This window comes from Anticarsia gemmatalis, chromosome 10, assembly GCF_050436995.1.
Source record: "Anticarsia gemmatalis isolate Benzon Research Colony breed Stoneville strain chromosome 10, ilAntGemm2 primary, whole genome shotgun sequence".
Classification (NCBI taxonomy): domain Eukaryota; kingdom Metazoa; phylum Arthropoda; class Insecta; order Lepidoptera; family Erebidae; genus Anticarsia; species Anticarsia gemmatalis.
The window spans coordinates 10,985,872-10,999,530 of record NC_134754.1 but is presented as its reverse complement, the minus strand read 5'-3'; the positions used below and the strand labels follow the sequence as shown (position 1 = coordinate 10,999,530).

The 13,659-nt window shown below is 32.8% G+C and overlaps 1 protein-coding gene across 1 annotated transcript in view; it reads right to left on the bottom strand.

The window, feature by feature from the left end:
• The window catches only part of LOC142976190 (uncharacterized), a 79,229-nt gene that overhangs the window by 41,539 nt on the left and 24,031 nt on the right, over positions 1-13,659 (bottom strand). The gene's annotated exons all lie outside the window — the stretch shown is intronic.

The window sequence follows — 13,659 nt, the reverse complement described above, 5'->3', positions numbered from 1 at the left end:
TCTACCAAGTTTAGTGACACTGGCTTCAAATGCACAAAGATTATTGGGTTTTAAAATAAAGTGAATGTTTTTAGCGTTGTTGTTAAAGTTACATTAATCCACATCAATCCAATTTCTTGAGACAACGTAGTTTTATAGCGTTTATTAAGATTTTTACTACCACGATTTTGAAAAATAAAATTATATTTACGAGAAATCTTAGAAAATTACAAAATAAACCGTGTATGTTTAATTTGAATTCTCAGAAAGACTTTTTAGTCCTTAGCATTCCATCTTAAACCCACGAACATTAAATGGAATCAACACCGTCAACCCTTTAAATGCCAAAATATAGTACACAAGCAAGTTAATTCAGGCAAATAAACTAATATTGAACAAAAATACAAACTTCATAGTACAAACAAATGAAAGTCAAACTAATCGAGCAGCTTGCTTAGAAACACGATCCACTAATTATTTTTCACGTACACTGTAATTTTAACATCGTTTAACTAGGTTTAATTTTACCGTACAAACTTGTAATTAACTCTTAATAATTAATTTTCTATTAGACGTCGTTTAAAGCGAATACCTGGAATTATAATTTGATATGACGAAAACAGGTAAGAAATTGTAAGGTTGTGTTTTTAAGAGGTGTTTTTGAGGGTGATTTGGGAGGCCTATTCTCGTTCCTCGAATACGGCTCTGATTTATTTACAAACACGCAACCGACAACTACTATCGAACGAATTTGCCTTTGCTAGTTTAATGCTTGGTTGGTAAAGTTAGGTTTATTATTTCGATCTCTATACTATGATACTAAGTCATCTCTCTATTCAAAGCTACTCAGATTTCTCAGAAAACGTTCGGAGTATAAAACAACATGTCATACATTCAGCTCCTCAGCTTTGCTAAGAAACGAATTATTTTCCAAAATGACTACTTTATAAAGCCACCTATTTAACTATTCGCCAAAGGCCGTCGTTTACCAAACTGCGTATACTAATTTCAACCGACTTTGGTTCACAAATCATCCATTTCACTCCATATATAAGAGAATTTGGCTATAGGCTTATCAAAATTACACACTTACGTTCTCCTAAAACAGCTATTCCGTGCATTTCCGTAGATTTACTGCCAATAAGCCTCGTAAATATTAGGGGCAAATGAAAATTAATAGCCATGATCAAAACAAACGAATACCGATTCGGGTATTAAGGATGGGTACGTATTGGGCCTACAATTTGCATAGACTATTAACTGTAATAAGTAGTTTTTATGTAGAAATACTGCAGTTTATATCCTAAAGATTACATCTATTATTACTAGTTACTTGCCTTTTTGATTTGTCTAAATTAGGTGTAATTAAAGAATGTACGAGTCATATAATTTAAATTGGCATTTTTCTTGTTAAAATGGTGTTTTTTTTTTCTTCTTCCAAATTAAGACATTTACTTTTCCTACTAAATAAAGCACTACGCGTTATGTGTTTGTGTTACACAAAACATACAGAATATTAGCTCGGCAAACAAACAGCAATCAATTCGCTACATACTGTTTGTCTACCTAGTACGTAGCCTTACCCAGCCATTATCATTGAAGCAGATAATTAATTTTTGATTTGGTACATTCACGATAAAAGCTTTCAATACTGAACTATGTGGGTGGTGATATTTGAAGCCATCGATTATTTGATCTACTGTGTGGAAAGAGTTATGATGGATTATTCTTGGCATTCTATTTGTGGCTTAATATGGTAGATTATAAATAGTAAACGGTTTATGCTTTTATTTTTGGATTTCAATATGATTTTTACTTGACAAAATAGTACATAGAAGACTATAAAAAAGTGATTTAGTACCTACTAATATTCTCTAGTTGTTTTCACAATTTATTTAATTATTTGAAGGGGAAGCCTATACTCATTCACTCACTCACTCAGTGAATAGGAACAATTGCCACTAGGGATTTCGTTATATTACCTGCACAAAATATTAGGTCGGGGAAAAAGTCTTATAGTATGTATGAACTTGTAATAAAATCACAAATGAGTACACGGTTCATTAGGTTTCTTTCAGTGAAATATTGAGCTTTTTTGTGTAGAAAAAATATCTTATTACAAGTTCATACATACTATAATGCGAAAAGACTTTTTCCCCGACCTAATATTATAGTCAACCTGCAACAATTTAAGAATAAACCAAGAATCTTATAGCATAAAGCCTAGCCAAAGAGAATAACTAACAACGTCACTTGATACGCATTGCAAATTCATCGAATGCAGTCAACAGTTGGACACCAGGCTCTATATCAGTACCGCAATATCCGCTACCACCTTCCGTTTACACTCTATACAAATACCTTCAGTAAACGATGTATGTGATGTCTGGTATTCTGATTTTCTACATTCGATAGCTAGTAATCGAGTAGTTGTGAAGTTTGTGAGAATCAATCAAATCGGCGCCTTAAATTTTTTTTTAAGAGACTTACCCCCGGTTTTGAGGTACATTTAACGGTAGTTTATCTATTTTATAGCGTTTTTTTTTATTGGCTTAAACGCTAAAGAATGGATAAACTACCGGTAAATGTACACAAAAACGGGGGGTAAAGTCATTTTCAATATTAAGAACTAAAACTGAGTGATATTATAGTGTCGTTTGCAGGAATGAATGGACGCTTATGTGACTAATAGTAAACTATATACACTGGATGACAAATGATAAGTAAGTTATGTAACATAAGACGCAGACATTTAATAGAAAACTAACTGCTTAGTGGTTACAACAAAAGATAAAGAACGAAATAGATAAACTTAACTATGTGCAATCGCTGAACAAAACATTCTTTCAAAAATCGAATCGAATCAAATCAAATCTAATTATGCCTCCTCATGAGCTATAAACTTTCATTTTTCAAACGCCCACTTGAACCCAAATTAATTCACCACTCACATTCACAAAATTCGTTTCATTTAATTACACAAAACTAAACCTATGACCATTAATTATACCTAAAAACGTAGGTTCAAACCCGTAATTTAGGGTTTTCACATAACCTTGTACCCAATAACTGTGACCCGTTTTTACATCGAAATGAAATTAATTTTGCGCGAACAATTTTGTAACAAAAAATATGTATTTAGGACACTCAACGGCTGTCGTTGTTTGAGAAGGGTTCCGTACAATTGTTTTCCGTTGCATTATTCAATTTAGTCACAATTCGATTCTGTTCCGTGGAAATTATTTGCGTAAATAATAACACCTGGGTTTTATCGGAAAATATATTTGACTGATAAAATTGGTAGAAATATATTGCAATATAAAGTATACAAATTTATTTCCAATTTATTGCTGCAAATACGTGTCTGTCATATTTTTCTTGGGATTAAAATAAAATTTTTACTGCTTCTTTTTAAACATTAATTTCTCGCTTCACTGCAAATATTTTCCAGAAATAGACAAGAAACAATATCAATAAAATATTTTCTTTTTGTTACGTATATTGATACAATTAATGCTGTTTTCTCTTCTATTCACAAAACATTTTTATGCGTTTTGTAGCAAAACACGTATTTACACTGTACACTGCTGGGCGAGGTTTTCCTCCCAAACGAGAGACCTTGAGGTATTCATGCTAGCCAAGATAAGCTCAAGAAAAGTGTCAAACAATAAAACATCTATTCTACAAAAAGGAATTCAGTTTCAACCATTATTATTACTCAAATTGACGAAAACATAAACTTACTACAAAACGCTGTCAAATTATCCACAAAGTATCAGGAGACTACAATCAAATTGAATTATTACATTATTTACGGAAGTAGCAAAAAAATGTACATAAAAGGTAAAATTACTACCTATTTTATTTGGTTGTTTTTGTTCCGGCATTTGCTCTTGGGAAGCATGGTGTTTGACACATCCCTTGAGGCAAGACCCATCCTGAGTACCTACCGATGTATACATAAGAAATTTTTCAAAGAAAATAAATTTTATCGTAAGTACACTTAATCGGGATGGTTAGCTTTGAAATATTTGTATTGGAGATTTAAATTGATGACCCTTTTTTATAAAATTACTTTTTATTTTGTCGATCATACAGTTTTTGGCAGCCTAAATGTGTAGTCAGCATATAGTTTCGATATACGTATAGGAATAAGTCGATGCTCATAGCTGAAATTAACTTATGTAACACCAAACACAGTCGAACTAATTCGAGCTTACACGCGGTAAAGTCATTCAAAGTCGCAAAATTTTCATGATGAAAACAAAATTAAATAGTACTCATTTACTAAGATATCTCACAATTGTTTGAGCAAACCACAAACCAGAAACCCTTTTATAGCATTCAATTCCAAATATACAATAAACTCAAGAACATAATATAAAATATATACACCCATTTAAATTACCACGTACTCAAGCACATCATAAACAGAATTAATGCATCAACATAAATACAATAAAACGTGAGATCAAGTGACTACAATTTGTTGTCAAAGGTATTAGAGTCGATCATTATACGTTAAACTCAATCTGTAAAGCATGCATAATCCTTCAAACAGGGCCTACTTAACGTACTGTATCCTGTACTGGGAGGGCTGCCTCGTAGGGCTGCCCAGGATTTGAGGACTCTTATGAGAAAGCTTAGAGCGCCAAAGTTGAGTTTCATTACTTTTATAAGAGTACGGACAAAGTAATAAAAAAAAATCAAAAAGATATCTATATTCTTAATGATGATAATAGATACTAAATTGAACTTTAATGCTTTCAAACTTAACGACAATCTAAAAGTCGTAGAGGTACACTCACAATATGCTTTTCAAAATGCCACCGAAGCGTTACAATTCCTAGCTGGCTGCGGATACAAAATTTTTGTCCTATTTTTTTAAGTTTTTGAAGATATGTGAAGAAGACTGCTTATGTAGAATGCTACAATTGTTAAAACTGTATGTTTAGCATTTTGATTGACAACAATCTGACCATGGTTCCAAGCAAGAGAATAAAATAAAAATAACAGCTACTAAAAAAATAAGGTTGACTTTTTCTACTCAAGTCACGGCAGCCCTACCATCGTGAGCCCTTAAGCCGTGAGTGAGCACTCCCCCCATATTCGAAGATAAAGGGAAGCCTTCTTACAGCTGTGCTAATATTACTTTGTACATTCAAATTTTACGAATATGTCAAGTGTTCTCCCTTGGTTCGGTGGATTCTCAAGAATTCTGTGTTGATTCTATTATATACACGTGCTATTTATAATTGTGTTTGTTTATTAATGAAGTCAATGAACGTGAGAGATAAGCTTTTATACTCATTTTTAGTCTAGATTGAGTACTAAAGGAAATCTTACATGATATCGTTAACTATTCAACTGTTAAAAACAAGTGCTTTAAATACTTTTAGATTTTATTGTACTACAAACTATGTATGTGAAACCTCTGCAGATAATATTTCAGCATTATTTTCAATTATTGAAAAACTCTTTTCTATTTACTAACAATAAGTTTATCTTATTGTAACATAATTTGGGATGACTGCATAAAAAAATGATCCACAAACGAAACCTAAAATTTTTAATTCTTAAAAATCTATTCCATCTTTAAGCTGAACACTATTCAAAACCAGTCAACATTTGCACCACAAAATAAAAATAAACTTATAAAAACAAACTCTCCAAGGACTTTCTTGAAAAAAAATTACATTTTCTTCATAAATAAGACGTGAGTATCTCATTACACACTAATAACTCTGTGACCTCAATGTATAGAGGCTTTACTTAAGGCTCTACATCCTGTTATATGAACTCTTGAGCCGAGTGCCACTCTCATATTCGGTGATAAAGTAAAACCTTATATAGTGAGTGCTTAATGTTATTGGGGCTCAAATTAAGCAGTGAATTTGAATTTTCGTGTCGATTATAAGTTTGTTAATGAATATTTTATGGATACAAGTGTATGGTTTGCCTAATTAATACACTAGTATAAAGAAAGTTAAGTCTTTGATTTTGACAAAAAAAATTACAATCTTCCATCTTATTGGATACAGTTCTCCGTTCCAAGTTAGGTACTATGATTGTCTTAATGCTAGTAAACACTCATTTTAATTTTGCCTTTGCGATTAATAACTAATTAATACAAAATTAAATGAGTGTGGCATTTTCATAATTGACAAGGGGATACTAATTTTGTTAATCGTTTTACAAGAAACTAACACGTTATGTATTGACGCTTTAATAATTCGAGAGTATTATGTTTATCTTTGCAACAAAACAAAACTAACAAATAAATACAATACAAAAAGAAAACGTGATTCACATCGTATCTATACTAATATTATAAAACTGAAGAGTTTGTTTGTTTGTTTGAACGCGCTAATCAGGAACTACTGGTCCGATTTGAAAAATTCTTTCAGTGTTAGATAGTCCATTTATCGAGGAAGGCTATACATTATCACGCTACGACCAATAGGAGCAGAGTATCAATATTTTTTTTTACAAAAACGGTGAAAATTTTGATCAATTCTATCTCATGTGACGCAAGCAAAGTTGCGCGGGTCAGCTAGTTAGGCATAAAAAGACTACGCCAATGTCAAAATCTATACCAACATCTGCTAACAAAAAAATAATAATTAGGATAAACCATCATCAAAATAATAATTAACCAACTAATACAGATATTACTAACTCAAATATACTCTACATAATTCAAGCGAGGCTCACATTAATCTGATAAGTGCGTAATGGACCCGTGACATAGTAATTAAACTTAAGGTACGGTAGTTCGTAACTGAGATGTAAAATATTTATCATAGGTTTATGACCTCCATTGTTGTAAGGGTCAACAATACTAACTGTGGGTAGTTTTGTGCTTTATGGGGTGGTAATCAAATCAAAGGGGTTTTGGTGTGTTAAGACAGAAGAGGGCAGAGTGAAATGGATTAATTATACTGATTAAATATATGACTGTATAGTGTATAATCTGTATATATAGTCTGATTCATGGTGTATACGACTGCTGGTCACGAGGTTCCGGGTTCGATTCCTTGGTTCAGCAAACTACTATCTGCGTTTAAAAACTGATGTTAGAATATTTATCATAGGTTTATGACCTCCATTGTTGTAAGGGTCAAAAATACTAACTGTGTAGTTTTATGTGTAATAGGGTGGTAATCAAATCAAAGGGGTTTTGGTGTGTTAAGACAGAAGAGGGCAGAGTGAAACGGTTTAATTATACTGATTAAATATATGACTGTATTATCTGTATATGTAGTCTGATTGATGGTGTATACGACTGCTGGTCACAAGGTTTTGTGTTTAATGCCCTGGTTGAGCAAAGTGCTATTTGTATTTTAAACTGATGTTACAATATTAAAATGATTACAAAATTAAATTGCGTACCTATTAAGCGAGCTTCCTGCTTCGTGGGACTAACAATGTAAATGTCGAAATATAGGTGTATTCCATATACCTCTACGCCATCGACCAGAACATGCGTTACGTTATGCATTAGCAGCCATGCACATATTGCTCCGTGACTGCCTCCGTGGCGCAGTGGTTTAGGTCACCACGCCGATACCACTGCATCGGGAGGTCGTGGGTTCGATTCCCACACGGAGCAATTATTTGTGCGATCCACAAATAATTGTTTCGGGTCTGGTTGTGCTTTGTGTCCGTTGTTTGTATGTTTGTAAAAGTCCCCGCGACACAAGAGCAATTCTTAGTGCGGGAGTTGTCTATTAAAAAAAAATTGCACATATTTAATAACAAAAAACATTTAGTTACCATAGTACAAACTCTGCTTAGTTTGGAATCAAATGACCGTGTGTGAGTTGTCCAATAATATTTATTTATTTATTTGTAAAAGACATCACTAAAAAAATTCATCATATACTTTCAGTAGCGTCTACTAAGCCTTCTTCATCAGAATTAAATTTGGGAATAACATTCACCCACACTTCCACTTTAACAACAAAACAAAAGGCCTACCGATCGATAACTGTTTCTGATTTCATTAATTACACCACAGAACTTGACAATTATTTATCGGAGGAACTCACTCACATTTCAACGTTGTTTGCCTTTAAGGCTTGATGCACACATAATCAAGCCGGCATTAATAGCTACAGTCGGCAAGTACAGTAGCGTGATACCATACTATCGGTACTATCAAGTGTCAAGAGTTTGACAAATAAAATGTACTCAAAAATAGTTCTTAAGCCGTCCGCTAGAGGCGACATTTATACAAAATTTCTCGATAACTAGCTGGGTGTCGAAATTCGATAGTGGCAGAGTCGCGGTACAGGCCCGAAAAACTGAATTTATTATGAGAATGAATGTTCAAAAATCGCAAACCACTCGGCTTTTGTATACTCAGCTTGGCAACTATCTACTTAAGTCGCTATATTACTTCTTATTAAATCATCTTTTGTTATTTTTATTATCGACCGGCGGGCTATTATCCGTATTTTTTCTAAAAGCAAGGTGACTAATACTTAATTTCAAAATAGAAACGTATTGCATAGTGGCTATCATACGCTATATTATGTCGGCTTAAGATCCTGGGATGATGACGAACAAGTGTAGTAATTTCTTCCGGTTGACTTGGTGCGACAACTGCCGAACCGTCAATGCCGGCCCATTTATGTGAAACAACCCTTATACTCTCTGAAATACGATATACACCATCAATAGCTATTTACGTATTAAATTTCGCACAATAACGGTATTTACTTGAACTAAACAATGTTGTGTGTATTTGGGTATCAGTTACATAGACTACTTCACCTTTGAATATTGCGATGCCGTATTCGTATCGGTATTTCGTAGATAAATCTATCAAATAAACGTTCTAGACTTTTAGAACTTTATAAAATTTATAGCATTTTGTAACATACCGAATTCAGAATTTATTTATTGCCAAATCTATAGTGCGTTTGCCATGTTTTGATACTATATTCTCTTTTCGTAAATTATTTAGTAAAACTATTTGTTTTAGGTGTCGTAAAGAGCTTAATTTCTTTCGTTCTTTTAGTACTAATTAATGACATTTGTGAAGTAATAATCATTTCCACCAAAATCTTCAGTCAAAAGCGGCCTTTGTGCCGATCTCACTCAATTTGAAATTACAGCCACATAGTAATGCCATAACAAGCGTTTATAAATCTTCATAAGTCATCGTTCCCTTTGATATACCGATATATCACTGTCATTACCTCACCCAAGTCATTTACTGATTCTGTTTCAATGGCCAAAGAAAACTGCTTTTTACGTTTCTCAGATGTATGTGCTCTTCGCAAAGTAACGGTTTCTCTAGAGAATTGTTCAGCTAGAACAAAACATTACGAAGATTAGTTGTACTTGCTTTGAAAGCATGTATAATGGGATGTATGAATGTTGAACACGATGTCTTTAGGGAGTCGGTGTTTCCAAGCTTCAAATTCTAGCGTTCTGCAGTGTTGTGTAATTTTTAGCATGTTTTTTTAAAGAATATTGACTGTAAAGTATACGGAAAAGATAAGGTAGATAATATCTATACTATAATATTATAAAACTGCAGAGTTTGTTTGTTTGTTTGAATGCGCTAATCTCAGAAACTACGGGTCCGATTTGAAAAATTCTTTCAATGTTAGATAGTCCATTTATCGAGGAAGGCTATAGGCTATATAACATCACGCTACGGCCATTAGGAGCGGAGTAGCAAGGAAAAATGTTACAAAAACGGGGAAAATTCTCTCTTCGGTGACGCAAGCGAAATTGCGCGGGTCAGCTAGTATACAATACAAGTATGCGGAAGGATTTCGATCTGAGGATATGACCTTGTCTTTGCAACTGGAACCTGAGCCAGAACATCAAACAAGAATTTATAATGATTAGTAACAATACAGTAATATTGTCTTGATACTTTTATTAATATTAAGAAGTCGTGGCTAATCGACAGCCACACGCATCGATCTTTCGGGTTAAGCGACGCATGTTGGTCTGTGGATGGTTGATGATACTGTTCATATTGAGTTCCTCAGTGTTTTGGAAGGCACGTTAAATTACGGTAAACGCTGTCATTTTAAAAAATCTTTGGCAATCGTTACCAATACACAGTACCTTGAAAATCTGACAATCAGTGCCTCGATATTCTACTACTATCGACTACTGATAAGCGGCTAGCTATCTAAATTTTGACATTTAGAGTGTATTGCCAAAAAAGTTTCAAGTCATATCGAGAGGTACTGTGTCCTAAAAATACATAAATAACTTTTACATTTAATTCAGTTTTCATTCAAAAGAGCTTTAAATAATCTCCATACAAAGTCCACACTTTATTTGAATGCAACATAGAGTATTTCGTTTCCATGTTATCAGTGTGGTTCTGTTCATAAAGGACGTGTCATTCCCGCACTCCCTTTGATGTTCGCAACTAGGACACTATAACTTTGTCTTGTGTGAATATGATAGTATATTATGTAGGATTTCAAGTTGATGTGGATCTGTGAATTTGAAAAGCAGTTATTTTTTTATACGCTTTTTGGTGATGAATATGAGTGTATCACTGACATATTTCTGTAAACCTATGTATTTGAATTGAAAATGCGTTTATTTATAACAGACTAGTTGACCCGCGCAACTTTGTCTGCGTCACATAAAAGAGAGTGGATCATAATTTTCCCCATTTTTGTAACATTTTTTACTAATACTCTGATCCTGTTGGTCGTAGCGTGAGGTTATATAGTAATTTTCAGTTTACTCCAGTAGTTCCTGAGATTAGCGCGTTCAAACAAACAAACCAACAAATAAGCAAACAAACTCTTCAGCTTTATAATATTGGTATAGATTTCTGTTACTGTTTCTCGCAAAATGTTTAATGAAATTTAACATAGAAGTAGCTGAACTTTCAAGGTTAAAAAAAGTGTTTCGTTTATTGTTTCAGAAATCAACCAAAAGTAGCAAGTGCAGATGAAATGATGCACGCAAGCGCAACTTTTCGGCTCCAGCATTTTTTCCGGATTTAACCTACCCCATTTTCAGCCAAAACGGTTTCTACGTAGAAGAAGGACAAACAAACACGTGGCTACAGTAATAATATGAATAAGGATTAACATTTCCATAGCAACCCGTTTCATATCTGTATCATACGAATAAGTAATACAATATCTTCCTTTGTTTGTTCAAATAAATGGACAAAATAATACATTTATTTTATTATCAAATGTGAATAAGGAACAAAGAAAAGCCTTAAAAATGTAGTCGGAAATAATTCTATATGTAAGTATTATATTGCCCTTATAGAAGCCATAGAATAGTAAATGTGATTTCATTTATCTTGATGACTTTTATATGGTTTCTGAGAGTCGTAATGAACGTGATATAGAAATAATATTCGTAGTTAGGAGTGTATTATGTATGTTGGAATTATTTGTTATTCTTGTTAATAGTTTGGGGACAAATTGGGTTATATTTTTAGAAATGTTTTGGGATTAAGCATGTGTTAATTATGGATTTATTTTGAATAGTAATAGATAAAATAAAAGCAGGCTATTTGATTAAATCATAATATATTTTCTGTATTACTAGTTTTTTAAATTATCTACAAAATTCGCTTTCCTCAGTTCACAATAATCACAGTTATTAAGTAAGTATAGTTGGATTAGTAAAAAGAAGCAAAAATTTGAGAGTTAAAATGGAATAGTACGAGTATTACCACCCTGATCAAAACATAACCGCAAACAAATGCCTAGAATTGAAAAAATAAATAACGTGAATAACTAAACAATTGAAACAGACTTGAAATGACTACATAAAATTCAACTTCACACAGCGATGAAACAGACAGTAACGTAACAAAACAACTCAGCATATTTTTCAGTACATTAACTCGAGTTGTATCCGAACAAATGGTCTGACGGAGGCATATGGGGGAGGAAATTAAACTAACATTTTTCAACATTAGGCCGAGTTCAGAGGTTAATAGTCGTGAACGTTGAATATTGATGGCTGTAATTTGTTGAGTAAACCTTAAGGTTGTGTTTTGTAGGTGGTAGGAGGGCTAAGATTTTATTTTGATTTGCATCTTGTTAAGAGTTGTCATGTTTGATAAGATTAGTATTTTAAGGAAGCGTCTCTATTAGTATTTATTAATAAGAAGTAAATAAAAAAGTTTCTGGCGGTCTAGGGCAGATAACGGCTTGTGTTTGAAAACATATAGATAAATTAATGCTCAATTTGTTTAGAATTTTATTTTATATGCTTATAATTCAACCACAGAAAAACTCAAAATATCTTGAGAATCAAAAACTATTTCTGTGTACTTGTCTGTACTGAATACTTCACACACAGATACGCATATAACCAGAAGAGGTTAAGGCTATCCTTTATTTATTTAGTGTGCTATGTTTAAATTAAGACTTACAACAAAATAAAAACTTCACCATCAATTCACACCACTATCTCCAATTAAAAATCACCCCGTCAGCTGTTACAAACAAAATTAAGTGCTTCAATTCTACAACTTAATGTGTCTGAACACGCTATAAGTAGGATGATTTACTGGATAACAGGCCTTTTGGTAGAAAAGTGAAGAGGGTTTTTGTGTAGAACGTTTTTGCGGTACACATGGTTTTGAGTAAAAAAGGCAAATGGGATTAGTTGAAGTTGCGAGTGTTTTGAACTTGGGTTTGTAAGAGATACGGAGAACCTTAAAATACTCTTAAATATACGGTGCTAGATTTCATTTTCGGAGTTAAAATGTGTTAATTGATATTTGGGTTTGATAGTTTAAATCTATACAAATATTGGAATGTAAGTTTTTATGTAAAAACATATTTTTGTTTGCATGTTTGTGTTTATCACTCAAACACGTCAAAACTACTGAACACATTACGATAAAAATTTACCTCGGAAAATTTCACACGGGAAAAGTCGCGGGCAAAAACTAATGAAAATAATAGTGTGAAAAAAAACAAAACTTTCTCTTTATGTAACATAATATAATCGACTAATAATAGAAATATGTATAGAACAGAGTACGTTGCCACTTGGATCACCAACAAACTTAGCACTAAAACACGTTCTAGTATTAATCACGAAACAAAATTAATTACTGACTAAAACTACGGGAGCACTTGATTAATTTATTTAACACTATTAATAGATTCAACTTGTTTCAACTAACCTTTCTCAAATAAGTAATGAAATGTTTTTAGACCTGTTTATTTATAAGCATTGCGCACAGTCTAGACAGATTTTTTGTCTACGATCTATGTTAATAGTTTTTAATAGGTCTGTGAATGATGATACCTAACAATTTATTTTAAACATTGTACGTACGTTGTATTGTATGTATATTTACTGACACATAATAGAAAAAAATGGCAAAAATCGGTAGAGCTGTTATGGAGGAGTACAGTAACTAACTTTGAGACACGAGAATTTTAATTTTATAGTATTGGTCAATTAAATTTAACATATCTACAAAATTATTTTTAACTGCACGGCGAATCGGTCGGCGGTTATTACTCTCGTTACACAAAGTCATCGCATTATGACTATCTACAACTATAATAAGAACACGGTATATCACATTTTCTATCATAACATAACTCAGTTACCCTAAATAAAACAAATCTTTATGATAACAATCTGTCTAACGACAACAACTGCACACAATTTGGTACCAGATAACAGGGTTCTCAAACC